The sequence below is a fragment of the Nicotiana sylvestris genome, chromosome 5 (assembly GCF_000393655.2).
Source record: "Nicotiana sylvestris chromosome 5, ASM39365v2, whole genome shotgun sequence".
Classification (NCBI taxonomy): Eukaryota; Viridiplantae; Streptophyta; class Magnoliopsida; order Solanales; family Solanaceae; genus Nicotiana; species Nicotiana sylvestris.
This window is the reverse complement of record NC_091061.1, coordinates 155339003-155362413: the sequence shown is the minus strand read 5'-3', so window position 1 is coordinate 155362413 and position 23411 is coordinate 155339003.

The following is a 23411-nucleotide window of genomic DNA, read 5'->3' as shown; positions in this document are numbered from 1 at the left end:
AAATAAGTGTGAAAAGCAAATTTGGAAATTTTCGATTTTTCATTAACAAATATTCTATTACAAACTAGACGCTTTTGGAAGGGAAAATAACATACTCGAAACCAAACCAAGTACAAACTTAAGAACTTCTGATAGACTCTGATGTGAAAGGAAAAACAGACTCTAATAGATAACAGACTCTAAGGAAAAAGAAAATGCAGACTCGAACTACGAATACATTAAAGTTTTAAATTTGGGTGTCCGCGGGGCATCATTCGGCCTTGCCGCGGGCTTAAGTGTAAGGCCCCTTTCCAGTTGTTCCAATTCATACATGATTTGCTTTACAAATATCATCACTTCCGAGAAGAAAGTAGTGTGGGTCATGTTTTTCACACACCCGACATTTCCTGGTAATAGCATGAGCAATAGTCAAAATCTTGTCCCTGGTTCGGTCTTTCTCTAGGAGTAGGCGTTCTATCTGATCCCCTCTAGCCTTTAAAACCCGAGAATCATGCAGATGCTGTTTCTGTAACTGCTGTATTTCATCTTCCATCAAGGCCATTAGATCATAGCAGTGTTCACTTTCGGTTTCAAAAGCCTTGGCTTGTTTAGCCGCCTCGCTCTCTAGGGTGGTCACCTTCCTTTTTAGACTGACAATGGTCTTTTCATAATCCTTTCTCGCCTGCTGTAAGTACTGTGTGCGCTCTTTTGTTCTTTTTGCCCATTGTGCCTGGAGTTGTGCTATGGTACCCTCAGATTCTTCAAATCATCCCGGCACTCACTGATTTCCTTTTTCAACCCTTTTATTAACCGCTCATCCGACCGACTCCTTTGTTGGTTGTCAACATCTATCCTCATTTGTCGGATTTGGGCTTTCAGCGCCTCATTTTCTTGGGCCAATTTGTTCTTTTCTCCCTGATCGGCATCAACTTGCAGACTATTTTCAAATTCTAGGTCTCTAATCTGTTGCTTCAGCTTGCCTATTTCTGCCCTGTAACTCTCTTCTTTTGCTAACCAACCCCATTGCTCTTGTGAATCATTAGTAAACTGTTGGACATGGGCTCTTTTGGCGGGCCTTTGGAGAATCTGGAACCTTTTCCCAAACCACGCATTATACTTCGGGTCCACCTCACCTTTAGCCAGATCTCGGACCATAGTCTTAAGCTCGAGGAACCGGCATTCGTTCCACAATTTGCGAATTTTATCTTCCGGGAATGTGGCTCTCGGCCTTAACTCAATGACATGCTTGCTCAAGTCTTCATCTTTGGGGATGACTTGAAACTTTCCCAGTTGGCGTAGTACCCGATGGGGAGCATACGGTTGGATACTCCGAACAACCATTAAAAGAATATGACACTCTCCTGCTGACATATATAGCACCTCGGTAACGGGCAACCACCCAAATGCCCATTCAATTTGATCGGCAGTCAATGACCTCAGTCGTATGAGCCAAGCTTCGGTACCCTCAGGAGATGCAATACCCCTTACCCGTTTTTCAAATTCTTCGATACAGCTTAACCCAGTCAGCCCATAGTTCATGTACCCCGCCCGGTGGCACAGATGTTCTTGCATCCTCAACTGAAGTAATAAATTGCAACATTGGAAAAAATGTCCTCCCTCCCTACAAACAGTCAATGCTCGGTAAATTTCTGACAAAATCAGGGGAACTATAGTGCTATCTGCCCTTTTAATTGCAACATCAACCACTTCACTATCTCTCTCATTTCCGAACTACACGTGGCCTGATTCCTGTATAACCAAGGATATGTAGGCAGCTCAGATACCAGGGCTCGGTCACATTCCCTCCCTTTCCTTAAGTGTAGTCCGTCCAAGTAATGGTCGGGTCAAAAACACGGCTAGTCGTTCTTTGTCGGAAAACTCTTCGTGTTTCCAGTCAAAGAGGGGCAGCTGTAAGCACGTGATTTTTGACCCTCCCCGAGAATTTTCACATTTTTAGCATGAATATGTGAAATTGGGTCTAGTATAGCTATTTTAACTATTTTTACTTTATTTCGTTGCAAAAAGAAAATTTCAAAAAATATATATATAAATTTTAGTTTATGTATTTCCCATAAACTTGAAAAATACAAAAATTGCACTTTATTTTTGTACCTTATATAATTTCGAAAAAATACAAAAATAATAATTCTATTAAAGTTTTATAGGCATTTTTAACTTTGAAAAAATACAAAAATATTACCTCATATTTTATCTTAATATTTTAAAACGAAAATTACAAAAAAAAATAGTTTTATTAATATTTTGTAGCTATTTTAAACCTTGAAAAATATTTTAAAAAGATATAGTTTTGTTTAAATACTAGTCTTATTTTTGGTAGTTATTTTGCTTACATAGGACTAGTTAAGCAACGTGTTCCTATTTCTCGGGTCCGGGCAAAAGAATAATATTCGGGTTTAAACTACCCGGTTTTAGGCCTAATTTTCGGACCTAGCCCATAATAAACCGTGTCCAGGACACATGGGGAACCCCACCACGCGTGGGGGACATAAGTCTCGAACCCCACCACGCGTGGGGCTCATTTTTTGGGGCAAACCCATACAAATGCACGAGACTTGGACTGGAAAAGGGGGACTTGAAAAAATTTTTGGGCAGGGATACTGTTCACGTTTCTTCTTCCTCAAGAAAAAGAAGAAGAATCCCTAGCTAACCCCCCTCCCGTCACAGCCCATCAGCCCTTCGACCACCGGCTGCCCCACGACCCCTCCAAGCAAAAACCAGTCGACACCCTCACCACCACCATCGCTGCCTTCCAAACACCGTCACCTCCAAACCACCCAGCTCCCTCTCCGTCAACGACCACCAGTCCAAAAAACCACCCCGTCACAACCCAACACCCTAACCATCGTCTTCTTCTTCAACTCACCAAACAACCCGTCAGCCACCTTCCCCGTCGCAGCCCTAGTCTCGTCGACCACCTGTCCCGACGCCATAACCACCATCAACGACCACGACCCCTCCTCCTCCTAAGCTTCCCACCGGAAAACCAGACCCGTCGAACCCCCTCGTAACTGGCCGGAAACGAAACCAGACAACCCAAACCAGTCGCACCTACTGCCCGCTACCAGCCTCAACTCCATCGTCGTCACTATCCCCGACCCTCTTCCCCCACGTCGAAAGACAACCAGCAAACCCTACCAAAACCCACGAAAAAAACCCTATACCCCCCGTCGTCAACTGCCCAAACGACCTCTCCAAACGCAGCAACAACCAGCTCCGTCAACAACCAAACAGACCTCCATAGTTGCTCCTTTCATCACCTCCAACGACCCCTTTGTTGCAGCTTCTCGCAACAGTTGCTGCGTCGAAAAATACAGCAGCTGTTGCTGCGTCGCCGCGTTGCTGAGTAGCTCAGCCGTTGCTTCAGTCCAGTGAGGTTGTTTTGTTCGTCGAGGTCCGGTACGTCGAGGCGCTGTCCGAGGTTCCGTCGTTGTTCTTCGTTCAGAAAGGTCCGGTCTGAGTTCCGTAGGAAGCACTGTTTGTCGTTCTAGGATTGTCGAGGTTCGAAGGTTGGTGTTCTTCATCCTTTGTTTCATTTCATTCATTTTGCATATTATGGTTCAAGGCAATAAATGAAAATATTCGATATGTATGAATGTCAACAATGCAATTTTGTTGTTGTGTTAAAAATGGTATTTTATGTTTAGTTACTGCATGCTCAAAGTTAATGTGAGCATATGAACGAGGTTATTCTATTTTTCATTTTTACCATGGATATTATTACCGGTTAGAATCGTTTTTTTGTTTAATCTCGGATGGCTTCACTAGTAGGAAATTGTAGTTGTTTTAAGTTTGCCCTTAAAAAGTGAAAATGAGACGAGCCTCGCAAAAATAAAAAGAAATAAAAATAAAAAAAAATGCACAAGCCACGGGGCCCTCTAAACGTATATATTAAATACTTAGATTCCGGGACGGGCCGTTTAGCAAGTTTCACGGCCCTACCCAAAAAATAATAATGCGCTAGTTGCTTTAGGCGCGCCTTTAATAATGTTATCTCCCTAAACTCGGGTGCACATTTATGTGACCCAAATCCAAATCTCAACGGAGTCGAAATATGTCTTTAGTCACGGGCGCATTGATTGTGGCGTGGCCCGAGATGCATTTTCATGACGTTGCAAATTCTTTTAAAAAAAATAAGAATGAGATGAGCCTCGCCAAATAAAAACACAAATTGTGGGGCCCTCAGTAAATACTTGTTTAAATTACTTAGAATTCAGGAGGGTTGTTTAGCGAATTTCACGGCCTCCGCAAAATAATAATGCGCTAGTTGCTTTAGGCGCGTCTTTAATAATTTAATTTTCTTAAACTCGGGTGTGCATTTCATGCGACCCAAATCCAAATTCTAAAACATCAAATAAAATATGTTTCGGATTGTGGGTGCATTTCATGTGACACAGTCCAAAGATATGTTTTAAGCGATGTTCACATTTCTTAATAATAATAATTAATAAAGCGGTTAAAAGATAAAATTTGCACATGGTTCATAATTGTATTAAAAATCAGATAAATAAGCCGAATATAACAGTTGAGCGACCGTGCTAGAACCACGGAACTCGGGAATGCCTAACACCTTCTCCCGGGTTAACAGAATTCCTTATCCGGATTTCTGGTACGCAGACTGTAATATAGAGTCATTATTTTCCTCGATTCGGGATTAAAATTGGTGACTTGGGACACCCTAAATCTCCCAAGTGGCGACTCTGAAATAAATAAATAAATCCCGTTTTGATTGTCCTTTAATTGGAAAAAACTCCCCTTGCGCCCTCTCGGGTGCGTAAAAAGGAGGTGTGACAGCTCTGGCGACTCTGCTGGGGACTAATAACCCAGAACCACTGGTTCAGGGTTAGAAATTCGAGCTTAGATAAATTGTTATATTTGGCTTTATCTGATTTTTTACATGTTTTAAGCCTAATGTGCTAAATGTTGCTTTTACCGCTTTGATATTATGTGAACTGTATATAAATTGTGCCGAAACCCATCTTCTCTCTGAGTCTTCTAAATCATGAAGAAGGGCGTACTTCGTATGACTTCTTTTCTGTATAGTGTCAAATCCCAATTTAGAACGAGGTTCGGATAAGTTGCTAAGCCGGTGAAGCTTCTGTATTCCCGGTACGCTGCCCCCCCTCGGCTCGAGCTGTCCGCTCGGGTAAGCCAGGTCTAGAACAAACACCCAGGTTCTGAACCTAGTATAACAAAGCCACATGCCGGATCCCTAGTAGGAACGTTTATTTGCATCATGTGCATTTGACTTAGGGGACTCAACACAGGGGTTGGGTCCGTCTAGGACAAGCAACCTGAAAATAATAGACCATCTTATGGCATCCTATGTGCTACATGTTGTATTCAGTCAAGGGCGAATGGGTCATTTGGTCATTTCCAGCATGATGTTATTTTAATCAAAGCATGGGGAACATTTGCGGAATCCAAGAAGCCTTGGAATTCCCTATGTCCCCCACGCTTGCTTTTTGGGAAAACACATGGGGAACATTTGTGGAATCCAAGAAGCCTTGGAATTCCCATATGTCCCCCACGCTTCATATGTTGGGAAAAGCGCATGGGGAGCATTTGCGGAATCCAAGAAGTCTTGGAAATCCCCAGTCTGGGATGATCAATAGAAGCTGGTCACCAAAAAAAAAAAAAACAAAAACAAGAAGAAAAAAAGAAAAAAAAGAAAGGGAAGAGCCCAAAATACGGAAGTGGAGAACAAATGTGGTCTGCTCAAGAACTAGCACCTACAACTAGCAAGTATCAAGGTTCAGATCCAAAGTCTGTATGAAGCACCATTCAAGACTCAAGACCAAGTTTCAGAAGACTTAAGAGATAGGAATCCTTGTAACTAGTAGCTGATAGGCTTAGTTAGTCTTTTTCAGTTTTCATTTTGTTGTAATGACAGGACCGCGGACCGGAACCTCAACGGAACGGAACCTCGATCGGCTCTTCACCTCGGTACACTCTACCATCTCTCTCATTCCCGAACTACACGTGGCCTGATTCCTGTATAACCAAGGATATGTAGGCAGCTCAGATACCAGGGCTCGGTCACATTCCCTCCCTTTCCTGAAGTGTAGTCCGTCCCAGTAATGGTCGGGTCAAAAACACGTCTAGTCGTTCTTTGTCGGAAAACTCTTCGTGTTTCCAGTCAAAGAGGGGCAGCTGTAAGCACGTGATTTTTGACCCTCCCCGAGAATTTTCACATTTTTAGCATGAATATGTGAAATTGGGTCTAGTATAGCTATTTTAACTATTTTTACTTTATTTCGTTGCAAAAAGAAAATTTCAAAAAATATATATATAAATTTTAGTTTATGTATTTCCCATAAACTTGAAAAATACAAAAATTGCACTTTATTTTTGTACCTTATATAATTTCGAAAAAATACAAAAATAATAATTCTATTAAAGTTTTATAGGCATTTTTAACTTTGAAAAAATACAAAAATATTACCTCATATTTTATCTTAATATTTTAAAACGAAAATTACAAAAAAAATAGTTTTATTAATATTTTGTAGCTATTTTAAACCTTGAAAAATATTTAAAAAGATATAGTTTTGTTTAAATACTAGTCTTATTTTTGGTAGTTATTTTGCTTACATAGGACTAGTTAAGCAACGTGTTCCTATTTCTCGGGTCCGGGCAAAAGAATAATATTCGGGTTTAAACTACCCGGTTTTAGGCCTAATTTTCGGACCTAGCCCATAATAAACCGTGTCCAAGACACATGGGGAACCCCACCACGCGTGGGGGACATAAGTCTCGAACCCCACCATGCGTGGGGCTCATTTTTTGGGGCAAACCCATACAAATGCACGAGACTTGGACTGGAAAAGGGGGACTTGAAAAATTTTTTGGGCAGGGATACTGTTCACGTTTCTTCTTCCTCAAGAAGAAGAAGAAGAAGCCCTAGCTAACCCCCCTCCCGTCACAGCCCATCAGCCCTTCGACCACCGGCTGCCCCACGACCCCTCCAAGCAAAAACCAGTCGACACCCTCACCACCACCATCGCTGCCTTCCAAACACCGTCACCTCCAAACCGCCCAGCTCCCTCTCCGTCAACGACCACCAGTCCAAAAAACCACCCCGTCACAACCCAACACCCTAACCATCGTCTTCTTCTTCAACTCACCAAACAACCCGTCAGCCACCTTCCCCGTCGCAGCCCTAGTCTCGTCGACCACCTGTCCCGACGCCATAACCACCATCAACGACCACGACCCCTCCTCCTCCTAAGCTTCCCACCGGAAAACCAGACCCGTCGAACCCCCTCATAACTGGCCGGAAACGAAACCAGACAACCCAAACCAGTCGCACCTACTGCCCGCTACCAGCCTCAACTCCATCGTCGTCACTATCCCCGACCCTCTTCCCCCACGTCGAAAGACAACCAGCAAACCCTACCAAAACCCACGAAAAAAACCCTATACCCCCCGTCGTCAACTGCCCAAATGACCTCTCCAAACGCAGCAACAACCAGCTCCGTCAACAACCAAACAGACCTCCATAGTTGCTCCTTTCATCACCTCCAACGACCCCTTTGTTGCAGCTTCTCGCAACAGTTGCTGCGTCGAAAAATACAGCAGCTGTTGCTGCGTCGCCGCGTTGCTGAGTAGCTCAGCCGTTGCTTCAGTCCAGTGAGGTTGTTTTGTTCGTCGAGGTCCGGTACGTCGAGGCGCTGTCCGAGGTTCCGTCGTTGTTCTTCGTTCAGAAAGGTCCGGTCTGAGTTCCGTAGGAAGCACTGTTTGTCGTTCTAGGATTGTCGAGGTTCGAAGGTTGGTGTTCTTCATCCTTTGTTTCATTTCATTCATTTTGCATATTATGGTTCAAGGCAATAAATGAAAATATTCGATATGTATGAATGTCAACAATGCAATTTTGTTGTTGTGTTAAAAATGGTATTTTATGTTTAGTTACTGCATGCTCAAAGTTAATGTGAGCATATGAACGAGGTTATTCTATTTTTCATTTTTACCATGGATATTATTACCGGTTAGAATCGTTTTTTTGTTTAATCTCGGATGGCTTCACTAGTAGGAAATTGTAGTTGTTTTAAGTTTGCCCTTAAAAAGTGAAAATGAGACGACCCTCGCAAAAATAAAAAGAAATGAAAAGAAAAAAAAATGCACAAGCCGCGGGGCCCTCTAAACGTATATATTAAATACTTAGATTCCGGGACGGGCCGTTTAGCAAGTTTCACGGCCCTATCCAAAAAATAATAATGCGCTAGTTGCTTTAGGCGCGCCTTTAATAATGTTATCTCCCTAAACTCGGGTGCACATTTATGTGACCCAAATGCAAATCTCAACGGAGTCGAAATATGTCTTTAGTCACGGGCGCATTGATTGTGGCGTGGCCCGAGATGCATTTTCATGACGTTGCAAATCCTTTTAAAAAAAATAAGAATGAGATGAGCCTCGCCAAATAAAAACACAAATTGTGGGGCCCTCAGTAAATACTTGTTTAAATTACTTAGAATTCAGGAGGGTTGTTTAGCGAATTTCACGGCCTCCGCAAAATAATAATGCGCTAGTTGCTTTAGGCGCGTCTTTAATAATTTAATTTTCTTAAACTCGGGTGTGCATTTCATGCGACCCAAATCCAAATTCTAAAACATCAAATAAAATATGTTTCGGATTGTGGGTGCATTTCATGTGACACAGTCCAAAGATATGTTTTAAGCGATGTTCACATTTCTTAATAATAATAATTAATAAAGCGGTTAAAAGATAAAATTTGCACATGGTTCATAATTGTATTAAAATCAGATAAATAAGCCGAATATAACAGTTGAGCGACCGTGCTAGAACCACGGAACTCGGGAATGCCTAACACCTTCTCCCGGGTTAACAGAATTCCTTATCCGGATTTCTGGTACGCAGACTGTAATATAGAGTCATTATTTTCCTCGATTCGGGATTAAAATTGGTGACTTGGGACACCCTAAATCTCCCAAGTGGCGACTCTGAAATAAATAAATAAATCCCGTTTTGATTGTCCTTTAATTGAAAAAAACTCCCCTTGCGCCCTCTCGGGTGCGTAAAAAGGAGGTGTGACACTTAGCAAATCCAAAAATTTGTGCGGAGATACCGGTCTTGGTGACAGCAAATATTGACCCCTCATATTTCCATTCAGACCCGCATAACCCGCGACTTCCTCCAGCGTGGGCGTAAGGTCAAAACCCCCAAAGCGAAACACTTTGCGGGTCGGGTCCCAAAATGGTATTAAGGCCTCGATGACATCCGACTTTGGCTTGACATTTAGTAGACCGACAAGACCTCCCAGGATTTTAGCCACTATTTCTTTGTTGCCTTCTCCCAGATCATTCCACCACATGTGGAGCTGGAGGGGGACCTCATTAAGTATGGTGAAAGATTCATTTGCATTTGTTCTCATCCTGTACATTTATTAAGGTGATTAAGAAAAAGATAAATTTATTTGATTCAAAACAAAACTACTATTTTTTTTCCAAACTAAAATGAAAGACCCAGTTTTTCAAACACGGCCTTTCAGCACTTCGGAGACGAAGATTTTAAGGTTGTGTGGATTAACCGATCGAAATCTTAATAATGACCAAAGGTGGCTATTTATGCAAAATCGGCCTTCTGGCGTCCCTTTTGGGGACAATCGGCTATTTTTGACAAAAAAAGCATCACCCGACTTATTTATGACGAAAATTAAAATTTGACATTTTTGGCTATTTTTGCAAAAGGAGAAGTTGGACCCGATGAGGGTTGCCTACGTATCTCACATCCGGTGAGAATCAAACCTGCGTAGTTCGGGCAGAGAAACTAGCTATTTTTGAAAACAAGATTCTTTTTCCTTTGTTTCTTTTATAACAAACAAACAAACTATTTTTCTTCTCCGTTTTTGAAAACAAGACAAACTAAAATAAAAGACTCTTTTTCACGCATTTTTGCTTTTTGAGTAAAACAAACAATTTTAAAAACATAAAATATTTTCTTTTTATTTTCTCAAAATTTTGGCAGAGTTTCGACAGTATTTGGGCATTGGTTTTATTCTAAAAATAGGTAATTAACTCTCTACACTGTTATTTCCTCTCTCTCCTTTTTCTTTTTCTCAAATTTCTGATATTCCCGAGATTCAGAAGTCGGTCAGCATGCAAGTCCGAACAAATAAATGCACAGAAAACAAGTAGGATGCATCAGGATAGTCTTTTTCATTTCAGGTTGCTTGTCTTAGACGGACTCAACCCCTGTGTTGAGTCCCCTAAGTCAAATGCACATGATGCAAATAAGCGTTCCTACTAGGGATCCGGCATCAAGTTGAGTTATTCTAGGTTCAGAACCTGGGTGTTTGTTCTAGACCTGGCTTACTCGAGCGGACAGCTCATGCCGAGGGGGGCAGCGTACCGGGAATACAGAAGCTTCGCCGGCTTTGCAACTTATCCGAACCTCGTTTTAAATTTGGGATATGACTCTAACAGAAAAGAAGTCACACGAAGTGCACACTTCTTCATGATTTAGAAGACTCAGAGAAAAGAGGGATTTCACAACAGTTTATATACAGTTCACGGAATATCAAAGCGGTAAAAGCAATCAATTAGCACATTAGGCCCAAATCATGTAACAAAATCAGATAATGGATAAAGCCAACTATAACAATTATTCTAAGCTCGAATTCTTGAACCCTGAACCAGAGATTCTGGGCTCTATCCCCAGCAGAGTCTCCAGAGCTGTCACACCTCTTTTTTCACCTACACCCCGGTAAAGGGTATATGTAAAGGGAGTTTTTCTAATTAAAGGACAATCGAAACGGAATTTATTTTAAGAAATTCAGAGTCACCACTTGGGAGATTTATGGTGTCCCAAGTCACCGATTGAATCCCGAATCGAGGAAAATATGACTCTGTTTAACAGTTCGCGAACCAGAAATCCGAGTAAGGAATTCTGTTAACCCGGGAGAAGGTGTTAGGCATTTCTGGATTCCGTGGTTCTAGCACGATCGCTCAACTGTCATATTCAGCTTATTTATCTGATTTTAATACATGTTGAACCTATGTGTCAATTTTAGCTTTCAACCGCTTTTATCCAATTATTTTTAGAGAAAATTGAACGTCGTTTAAAACGTGTCTTTGGATTGTGTCACATGAAATGCACCCGCAATCCTGAACACATTTTATTCAACGTTTTGGGATTAGATTTGGGTCACATGAAATGCACACCCGAGTTTAAGAAGGTAAATTATTAAAAGTGCACCTAAAGTGACTAATGCGTTATTATCTTTGGGGAGGGCTGTGAAATTCGCTAAACGGCCCATCTCGAATTCTAAGTATTTTATTATAGACATTTAAGAGGACCCCACAATTTATGCATTTTTGTTTAGCAGGGCTCGCCTCATTTATTATTTAAAGGCCAACCTAAAGCAAACTACAATTTTCTACTTAGTTTGTCTCTAATAATAACAGAAAAAGCCCTAATTAATTAGTATTGTTCAAGAACTAATATACTTACGTCCTTGACTTTTATTCAAAATTTCAGTAATTCCCTTGGGCTTCAAGCTCAGCCCAGTAAGAATAAGACACAGTCAAAACTCAAGTTGGGCTTCGGACAGACTTCATTCAGGCCCACCCTTGACATTCAGGCTTATTAACTTGCAAATGATGGAGCTATTTCACATTTATTCAAATCAACACTTGACATACTCATATGCTCATCTCAATAAAATTCAAAACAGCTAGACGTCTAAACCGACTGGATTGGATTTATATTCTAAAATTCAGATTTTTCTTATCTATTTACCTACTAGTGAACTTCTGGATATTACTAAAGGCAAAACAAACTGGAAAACGTGAATTGAATTTTAACAAAAATAGTCATGAATATAAACCTCAGATGAGCAGGCTAAGCAACTTAATTACGAGATTTTACTTACACTAACACGAATAGGTTAATAGCCTAACTTCACACTTTATTCACATCTAATCATCATACAGCTAAACTAAACTACTTAATGAAACGCAAATGTTGATATGAGTAACTAATCTATTGATCTTAGCTACTGCAATACAAAGTTGTTTGAGACGTCTCTTCAGCTTGAAATTAAAATTAATGTGGATATCATACGCTGATCTCAAAATCAATTGCAACACCCAAACTATTTCTGTTTGTTTTTTAAAACAAAACCGTTAAATTAAAGCAAGTTCTAAGCTATACTAAGGCTACAACTGGATAACCACAAATTAACAGTCCCAAACAGTCCAGTTAGGTACAAATTACGCAGTCCGAGTTTCATGTGAATATAAATCCAATTAGACTACACTACACAGTTACATATCATTAATATCTACTTAACTACAGATGTATAGTCGTCCAAACATGCATCATCCAGTAAACAAATGTCTGAGTACTTTCATTTCATGTTCATCTCAAAGCTACATCAATTTGAGTTCAAGTGTGCACCTGGAAATGAAAGAAGGAAGCAGAAAAATGAGGTATCAGCAGTAACCAATAGCAGCAGTAGTATTCAACACCTGAAAATGAACCAGCAGACTAATTTTAAAACCAAGGGATGTGATACGATAGTCAGACCCTAATTTCAATCTTAGTGAATCAGCAGACCTCAAACCCGACTCGACGTAAACCTTTTTTATTATCAGCTAATCAGGAATTGCTTCCATACTAGAAGAAAACTTCAGAAATTACCAAATGACTCAATGAAACAGTGTATTTTTTTGAAATTCTGCAATCGTTTTTGATTTTTTTTCTGTATCTATTTTTGTGTATCTCTCTTCCTATATCTCTCTTAGAATCCCTTCCAAGTTTTCTTAGTTCTCTACCCCTGTATATCCAGTGCATCCATAGTGTATATCGAGTGTATACCGCTCTCTCCGCCCCCTTCTTTTTTTTCCTCTCCGAATTTCCTAGCCTTCTACCCTCTTTTAATGTTCTCCCTCTCTCAGAATCTCTTCCAAGTTTTCTTAGCTCTCTGCACCTGTATATCCAGTGAATCCAGAATGTATATCGAATGTATACCGCTCTCTCCGCCCCCTCTTTTTTTTCTTCTCTAATCTGATTTTCAACTCCCTTAAATGGGCATTCAATTAGTGCATTTTTCACTACCAATTCAACTTTTCATTTCTTTAATCATCCACTTAATTGTCCACTCAATTAGTGCTTTTAGTTAATTTGATAATGCAAATACTACCCTACCACTATTAGAAGCTTCTCAATTAGTAAATTGGCCCAACCAGATTTTCCTCTTCTTATTATCAATGGGTTTGGCTGAGTTTTGGTTTTGGGCCTGGCTAAATTGGCCCAACCAGATTTTCCTCTTCTTATTCTCAATGGGTTTGGCTGAGTTTTGGTTTTGGGCCTGGCTAAATTGGCCCAACCAGATTTTCCTCTTCTTATTCTCTTTTCCTTTTCAATTTTCTTTTCCTTTTTCTTTTCAACAATTAAAACTAAAATCCTAATTAATTATAAAACACCAAATTAACTTAAAAATACTAATTAATTCTAACTAATAATTATCACAAATAATTAAATGCCAAATTAAAAGAAAATCACACAATTTGACTAAAATTACAAAAATATGTTATTATTATTTTTTTTGAATTTTCATTTTTGTAAAACTCCTAATTATTAATTAATTCCAAAAAATGTAAAATCAAATCTTAAATGAAAATGCTATATTTTTGTATTTTTTATGCATTAACAAAATTAAACATGCACACAAATATATGCGAACAATCAGGGAAATCACACAATAATTCCTAAAAATAACACATAATTAAAGAAAAGACCTAATTTTGGGAATTCTTTTGGAGTAATTCGTATGAGACAAAAAATCGCGTGCTCACACTCAGCCCAAAATATCAAAATGGAGTAAATATGGTTGAGTTATAAAAACCGTAGAATACAGCATGACTGAGTACAAATATGAAGTAAAAACAATGCGGAATAGTAGTAAAAATCCCCTAAGGGTCCAAAACAGTTGGCACGAGGCCCAAATATGGCATTTAGCCCAAAATATGATAATGCTTTCAAAAACACAATGATATCAAACAAGTTTTAGTCAAATACATGACTTAACAGTCATACGGGACGGACTAAGTCACAATTCCTAACGGTGCACGACCCCACGCTTGTCATCTAGCATGTGCGTCACCTCAAAGTAGCACAACGATGTGAATTCCGAGGTTTCATACCCTCAGGACAAACATTTACAATCATTACTTACCTCTATCCAGTCCAACTCTAGCCCGCGATGCCTTTGCCTCTTGAATCGGCCTTCGGATGCTCCAAATTCCGATGGTTTTCTTGAAAATCCCTCCAAAAATCACCAAAACCCGAGCTCTCTAGGTCAAATATGAAATAAAACCCTAAATCTCATATTTATAGTGCACCTCTCGGATTCCCATCACTGCTGACCGCGGCAAAACCATTGCTGACCGCGGTAAAACCATTGCTACAACGGAAAATATTGACTGCAGTGACATGCTTTAGTATTTTGGCCATAAATTTCTCTACAGATGTCCAAATTGTGATTTATTTAGCTTTCTAAAAACTAGAACGAAGGCCTACAACCTTTGTTTTTGAATCATCCCAAAATTCCTTGTAGATCAAAAGATATAGGCTTCCGAAATCAGACCAGTGAACCTGCGGATTCTTCCTCACCGCAGATCGCGGACCATTTTCCGCCCCAGTGGTAAAACCACCGCGCCCAGCAGTAAAACCACCGCGCCTAGTGGTAAAACTTCCACCCCAGCTGTAAATTTAAGCACCAGAACCAATGCCTGAGTCCCGGTAATGCCCGGACTCGCTCAAAACTCACCCGAAACACACCTGAGGCCCTCAGACCTCAACCCAAACATACCAACACCTCCCATAACATAATTAACACTTAGTTGAGCCTTTGAATCACTCAAAACAACATCAAAACACCAAATCAACTTCGGATTCAAGCTTAAGAACTTAGGAACTTTCAAATTCCACAAGCAACGCCGAAACCTATCAAATCAAGTTCGATTGACACCAAATTTTACACACAAGTCATACGTGACATAATGGAGCTATTCCAATTTCCAGAATCGGTTTTAATCCCGATATCAAAAAGTCAACCCCTCGGTCAAACTTCCAAACTTAAATTTTCGTTTTTAGCCATTTCGAGCCTAAATTTACAATGGACCTCCAAAATACATTCTGAATACGCTCCTAAGTCCAAAATCACCCAACGGAGCTAATCAAATCATAAAAATTCAAATCTGATATCAAATACTAAGAAGTCAAAACTCGGTCAAACCTTTCAAATTTAAATCTTCAAGTTGAGAACCATTCTTCCATATCTAATTCCAATTAACCTGAAAACCAAAACTGACGATTTACATGAGTCATAATATATCATGTGGGGATAGTCATGCCCGAGAACCAGCGAGCGAAGTGCAAATGCTAAAAACGACTGGTCGGGTTGTTACAATAGACTTCTATCATATTTCGTTAAATTTATATTCAACGAAAAACAAGAAAATGTTGGCAAAGTCATGCTTATTGGGTGTAGCAGGGAGTTCATGGGAAGCAAAGATAATGAAGAAAAAGCCCAAATACTTCATATGTAAAGGAGAGTGGCCACAGTTTGTAGTGCATCACAAACTCGAGCTCTGAGACATTTTGCTCTTGGTGTTGGGCACACATAAAAGTTAGATTAATCAACTAGTAAAAAGATCAAAATGTCCTGGAGCTCAAGTTTTTGATGCACCACAAAATGTGGCCACTCTCTGTCACATATGAAGTATTTTGGACTTCTTCTTCATTATCTTTGCTTCCCACAAATTCTCAGCTACACACCAGTAAACATGTCTTTGCCAACATTTTCTTGTTTTTTTCTTATAAAATAAGACGGCAGTTCCTAAAAAAATCATAGTAGTAAAGTTTAGTTGGACACGAATTTTAGTGTTCTATAACCAAAGACATGCATTGGTATTCAACAGAGAATTGGCTGCAAATCCTTGGACTCATGGAAAGTGGTAACAAGATAGCGGTTATGAAACTCCAGAAGAGCAACTAAGACATGACTATGGAGAATACAAAGACACTCTGTGAATTTTTTGAATAAAGAATAACTTGTAAACAAAAAATAAATTTTTTCTTTTTTTCCCAAAGATGTAAGTGAAAACAAAATTGGATTTTATGAATATACATTAATTTGTGTGAATTCTGTGATGTTTGTCTTTTAAATTTTTGTTCTTTAGTTTACTTGGGTTGAACCAAATATGTTTGTATCTTTTTTCATGAATTTTAAGTATATTTTTGTTGAAATTCAACATGCTAAACTTCAGCATGAAGTAAATAACTTCTGATTTTTAGGCTGAAGTTTTGGTTAAAACTCATAGCAAAAGTGTCGACTGTAGGACAAAAACTTCAACTTATTAACGGATGAAGTTTTTAGAAATGCACAAAATAACTTCAACACCTTATGCTGAAGTTTTTGAAAAAGCTTTACGACAAAACTATTGAATGCAGGACAAAACCTTTAGCTTATCAATTGCTGAAGTTTTAGAAATGAACTAAATAACTTCAGCATCTTCTACTGAAGTTTTTTGAAAAAGCTTTACGACAAAACTATTGAATCCAGTACAAAAACTTCAGCTTATTAAGTGCTGATGTGACGACCCGGCCAGTCGTCTCATGAGTTACCGCTCCATTTTCTCCATTTTTGCTTCTTTATGCTATGTTTATCCATGTTATGTGGTATCGGTTTGGTCGGATCGAATCCGGAATGATTTTGGTAAGATTTGAGACACTTAGTCTCTTTTGAGGAAGCTTAAGTTGGAAAAGTCAGCCGGATGTCGACTTATGTGTTAGAAGGATCGGATGTGAGCTTCGATGGTTTGGATAGGTTCACGAGGTGATTTAGGACTTAGGAGCATGATCGAAATAAGTTTTGGATGTTCGGACTAGGTTTAGGCTTGAATTGGCGAAATTGATATTTTGGCGATTTTCGGTTGGTAGGAGAGATTTTGATATAGGGATCAGAATGAAATTTCGAGAGTTGCAGTAGTTCAGTTGTATCATTTGGGATGCGTGTGCAAAATTTCAGGTCACTCGGACGTGGTTTGGTTGGGTTTTTGATCAAAAGCGTAATTTTGAATATTTTGGAAACATAGGCTTGAATCCGATGTGTTTTGGTCGATTTGATGTTGTTTGAGGTGTTTTAAAGATTGATACAAGTTTGAATAAGGTTTTAGGTCATGTTGGTATGTTTGGTTGAGGTTCCGGGGGCCTCGGGTGAGTTTCGGGTGGTCAATCGGACCATTTCATGCTTTGGAAAAGTTGCAGATTTTTGAGCTACTGCTGTTGCAGAGTTTTCTTCTTTGCGATCGCGTAGAGAATCTCGTGATCGCATAAAGCTTTTGAAGGGGCAGACTAGGTTGTTCTTCGCATTCGCGAAGTTGGAGACGCGATCGCGTAAGGCTGTGAGGTTCTTGTTTGCGAACGCGTGGAGAAGGTCGCGTTCGTGTAGAGTTAAGTGGACTAGGGGATTGACCTGGAGTTTGTTCATCGCGAATGCGGTCCCCTGTTTGCGATCGCGTAGGTGTTGGATGCCTGAGCATCGCATTTGCATAGGAGTTGACGTGTTCGCGTAGGGTAAAATTTGGGTTCTGAGAATCCCTGTCCGCGATCGCGAAGGAGGTCCCGCGATCACGATGAAGGAATTTAGGCTTGGATAAAATGTTTAAGTACTCGTCTTGTCCACAATTTTGGGGTTTATTTCCTCCATTGTTGGTCATTTTTGGAGCTTTTTGAAGGGGATTGAAGAGGGATTCAAGGGGAATCACTTGGAGGTAAGATTCTTGGACTTAAAACTCGATTCTAATGTGAATTCCACCTAAATAATCATGGAAATTAAGCCAAACATTGAAGAACTAGGGCTTGGAAATTTAGACCTTTGATTGAGGATTTGAAGGACCATTTGATGTCGGATTTTAGAACTTTTGATATGTATGAACTCGTGGGGAGATAAGGAATCTATTGATGTAAAAATTCGAATTCCGAGACGTGGGCTGGGGGGTGGGGTTTTGGTAATTTCGGGATTTGTGTCGTATTTTGATTATTTTTGCTTGGGCATCGTTCTCTTAGCATATTTTAACGTCCTCATTCTAATTTTGGATAGATTCGACGCGAGTGGAGGCCGATTCGAGGGGCAAAGGCATCGTGAGCTAGAGGTTTGACCGGTTTGAGGTGCGTAATGATTGTAAATGATGTTCTGAGGGTATGAAACCCCGGACTTGCACATCGTTGTGCTATATTGAGGTGACACACACGCTTGATGAAGCGTGGGGTCGTGCACTATTGGGGATTATGACTTAGTCCATCCCGAATGACTATTTTACCGCGTATTTGACTGAAATCTATTTGCTATCATCATGATTTGGGCCGAACGCCATATTTTGGCCTTGTGCCAACTATTTGAAACATTCGGGGATTTTTACTGGTATTTCCTCACTATTTTGACTTTATACTTGAACTCAGTCATGTTATATTTCACTGTTTTCGTACTCAGTCATGTTTACTCTATTTTAACACTTACATGATCTTTTAAATGATATTTTTGGGCTAAGAATCATGTTTTACTATTGCCCGAGTGGCTTGTGAGGATTTTGACTGAGTAAGGCCGAGGGCCTATGTTATGAGGAAATATTTGATATTGATTATGAGGCCGAGGGCTTGAGATATATACGCCACGAGGTGGCTTGATTGATATAAGGCCGAGGGCCTAGTGATGATGCCATGAGGTGGCTTGATATTGCGCTTGGGCCGTAAGAGGCCCCTCTAGGAGTCTGTACACCCTCAGTGAGCGCGGGTACCCATTGTGATATAAGATTAATCCCGAGGGGCTGGTATTGTTCTGAGATATTGCCCGAGGGGTGGATTTGTTAATACTGTGCCCGAGTGGCGAAACCTTTATTTGTTTACTTTTCATAATTGACTATCAATTACCATGCTTAACTGTTGAAAAAGGCTTTTCATGAAGTTAAATTTGAGTTAAAGGATTTTTACCTATCTTTCACTGGTTTACTATTTTAAAAGGGTTTTTACTGCTTCCTTATAAATGCTTTTGTGCCTTACGTGATTTCCTGCTTTCAGTCTTTATTTATGATTATTACTCACTGAGTTGGAGTAATCACTTTACTCCTTGCACCCTGTGTGCAGATTCAGGCGTATCTGGTCCCGCTCCGGAGTGCTAATCATTTCCGGCTCAGGCAGATCCGAGGAGTCTCTATGTAGCTGTTCACGTTCGCAGCTCGGAGCTCTTCCCTATCTTACTTCTACATGTTCTCAGTTTCTGTATCAAACTCTGTAGTTATATATGGAGTATTCCATTTTGTTAGATGCTCATGACTAGTGACACCCCGGTATCAGGCTATGCTGGGTTATTTTCCGCGAATTATGCTATTATCTATTAACTTTGGATTATCTTATCATGTTTTAGATTTATTTCCTATGGTTTAACTGTTAATAATTGGATATGGGAGTGTCAGCTGGCCTTGTCTTCACGAGAGGTACCATCATAACCGGGTTCGGGTTTAGGGTCGTAACAAGTTGGTATCAGAGCCTAGGTTACATAGGTCTCACGAGTCATGAGCAGGTTTAGTAGAGTATCGCAGATCAGTACGAAAATGTCTATATTTATCCTCTAGAGGCTGCAAAACCTTTAGGAAAAATTTCATATTCTTGAAATTCTTATCGTGCGAATTTGTTGATCCGAGTACTAAACATTTATTGTTCTATTCTCTCACAGATGGTGAGGACATGCTCTACTGGTCAGGATGGACGACCACCGGTACCATCAGCTGTGGCCACCAGAGGTCGAGGACGTGGCAGTGGTCATGGTAGGGGTAGAGCAGCTAGGGCAGCACCTGCAGATCCACCAGTTGCCCCAGTTCAGGATCAGGTCCCAGTTATGGACGCTCCAACAGCACCAGCTCAGGCACCAACTGTGCCCATTGTGATTCTGGGTCTTCAGGAGGCCTTGGCTCAGATCTTATCAGTTTGCACTGGCCTAACTCAGGTAGTTTCAGCCACTACAGTAGCAACTACTTTCAGGCCGGGGTAGGCAATTAGACTCCCGCCGCTCGCACACCTGAGTAGGTCGTATAAGGACTTCAGATGCCAAGGGCACATCCAGCACAACCGGTTGTAGCTGCTCAGGACTATGTAGTTCCTGCTATGCCGGAGGATAAGCAGCATAGGTTGGAGAGGTTTGGTAGGCTGTAGCCTCCGACCTTCAGTGGTGCAGAGGGCGAGGATGCCTAGGGTTTATTAGATAAGTGCCAGAGGATGCTTCATACAATGGGTATTCTGGAGACCAGCGGGGTTGCTTTTACTACTTATCAGTTTTTTGGAGTTGCCTTCACTTGGTGGGAGGCTTTTGAGAGGTGTAGGCCTGTTGGTGTAGCACCCCTTACCTGACAGTAGTTCTACATTCCCTTTCTGGAGAAGTATGTGCCACAGTCCTGCAGAGAGGAGCTGCGTAAGGAGTTTGAGTGGTTGCGTCAGGGAGAGATGACTGTGACGTAGTACGAGATGAGGTTCTCCGAGTTAGCTCGTCATGCTATTTGGATGGTTCCGACAGATAGAGAGAGGATTAAGAGGTTTGTTGATGGACTCACTTATTAGCTTCGTATTCTCATGACCAGGGAGAGGGTGATTGGTGCTACTTTCGAGAAGGTTGTGGATATTTCCCGTGAGATTGAGTCGGTTCATCGCTAGGAGCAAGAGGAGAGGGAGGCCAAGAGGCCTCAAGGATCTGGTAGTTATAGTGGTACTCCTTCGAGAGGTTAGTTTCAGCATGACATAGGCCGTCTTCATTCAGGCATGCTCAGCCAGCTCGCCCAGGTTATCGTGGGATGTCATCGGGTCATGGTTCTCATAGTTCTCATCAGGGCTAGTCATCACTTAGTGCCCTTCCAGCTCAGAGTTCGTCCCATGCTCCATCAGTTCAGGGCTCTTCTATGCCGAGTGCATCTGCTAGTCACTCCGGTGCGAGGGGTTCCCTTCAGTCCCCTTCTCTAGCACCTGGGAGTTGTTATGAGTGTGGTGAGATGGGTCATATGTGGAGGTAGTGCCCTCGTCGTCTTGCGAGTTCATCTTAGTAGAGGGGTCAGTCATCAGCTTCAATGCCAGTTACTTCACCACCACCCGCTCAGCCAGCTAGGGGTGGAGGTCAGTCAGCTAGGGGTCACCCCAGAAGGGGAGGTCGATCAGGTGGCGGTCAGACCTGTTTCTATGAACTTCTAGGCATACTCGATGCTATTATTTCAGATGCTGTTATTACAGGTATTGTTTCAGTCTGCCACAGAGATACCTCTATATTATTTGATCCAGTTCCACCTTTTCTTATGTGTCATCATACTTTGCTCGTTATTTGGGTATGCCCCGTGAGTTTCTTGCTTCACCTATTCATGTATCTACCCCTGTGGGCGATATTATTATTGTAGACCGTGTGTACCGGTTGTGTGTGGTGACTATTAGGGGTCTGGAAACCCGTGTGGATCTTTTATTATTGTGTATGGTAGATTTCGATGTCTTTTTAGGCATGGATTGGCTATCTCCATGTCGTGCTATTCTGGACTGTCATGCTAAGACAGTCATATTAGCTATACCAGGTGTGCCACGGATCAAGTGGCGAGGTGTGACTGATTATGTTCCTAGTAGAGTGATCTTATTCTTGAAAGTCCAACGTATGGTTGGGAAGGGTTGTCTTTCGTATCTAGCCTTTGTGAGGGATGTCGGTGCTGAGACTCCTAGTATCGATTCTGTTCCAGTTTGAGGGATTTTCTCGATGTGTTTCCTGCAGACCTGCCGGGCATGCCACCGTACAGGGATATTGATTTTGGTATTGACCTAGTGCCGGGCACTCAGTCCATTTCTATTCCGCCGTATCGTATGGCACCAACGGAGTTGAAGGAATTAAAGGAGCAGCTTCAGGAACTCCTTGATAAAGGGTTCATTTGGCCTAGTGTGTCACCTTGGGGTGCGCCGGTTCTATTTGTGAAGAAGAAGGATGGCACTATGAGGATGTGCATTGATTATAGACAATTGAACAAGGTAACAATTAAGAACAAGTATCCTTTGCCTCGCATTGATGATTTATTCGACCAACTTCAGGGAGTGAGAGTGTTCTCCAAGATTGATCTCCGTTCAGGTTATCACCAGTTGAAGATCAGGGACTCGGATATTCTTAAGACAACTTTCAGGACTCGATATGGTCATTATGAGTTCTTGGTGATGTCTTTTGGGCTGACCAATGCCCTAACAGTGTTCATGCATTTGATGAATAGTGTGTTCCGGCCTTATCTTGACTCGCTTGTCATATTCTTCATTGATGATATTCTGGTATATTCGCATAGTCAGGAGGAGCACGCAGAGCATTTGAGAGTTGTGTTGCAGAGATTAAGGGAGGAGAAGCTTTATGCAAAATTCTCCAAGTGTGAGTTTTGGCTTAGTTCAGTGGCTTTCTTGGGGCACGTGTGTTGATACCCAATTTTTCCCAATATATTTTCAACATGACATATATGTGCATATATAAGCACCCAAAGGGTTTTGGCATTTTTAATGATTTTTAAATCAATTTACGGCCTATTTTTACATCATAAAATCCCAATAGTTCATCCCAAAACTTGCCATTTTGGAAAATAATTTACTTTATTCTCATAATTACCTCAAATATAGTTGGCATGATTTTTTGCATATTTTTACAAATTCGTTTGGTATTTTAAAACTAAATTGCATGTAATTGCCATGCTAGCCTCTTTAAGATTTAATAGCATTTTTCTTAAATATAAATTGACCCCAATATTTTAAATTAAGGTTTACATATTATTTATTAACTCAGTACCTTTAATTTGCTTTTAAAACATTTTTACTATTTTTATAAAAATAATAGGGGAAAACTGGCTATTTCAATTTTAGCCTCAATTCGTTTCAATTTTAACCACAATTCTATCTCAATCTCAGCCAATTTCAAGCCCAAATTGGACCAGCCCAATTCAAATTTAACCCAATCCCTGACCCATTAACTAAACCCATCCGTTTGTATCTTCAGATCCTGGCCGTTGATCATTTTGATCAACGGCCCTCATCCCTCCTTTCCTTTTTAATTTAGAACGACCTAACCCTATCTCTCATTTCTCTTCGACCGCCGACCTCAAACCCCCCCTTTCTCTCAAACGCTCTCTAACACTCAAAAACCATAACCGTCTTCCTCGTCTTCTCCGACCAAATCTCACCGGAGTCCATGGCTTCACAGGCCATGAACGGCCTATGCTCACCTCCCTTCACCCCCAAATCATGGTTGTTCGAGATTTTGTGGTTCGACCTCAGCATGCCCGTTCAGATACTCCACAGATCTGAGGTCCTATGGCCTCTCCGGCTCTGTTCCGACGTGTTCGAGCCTT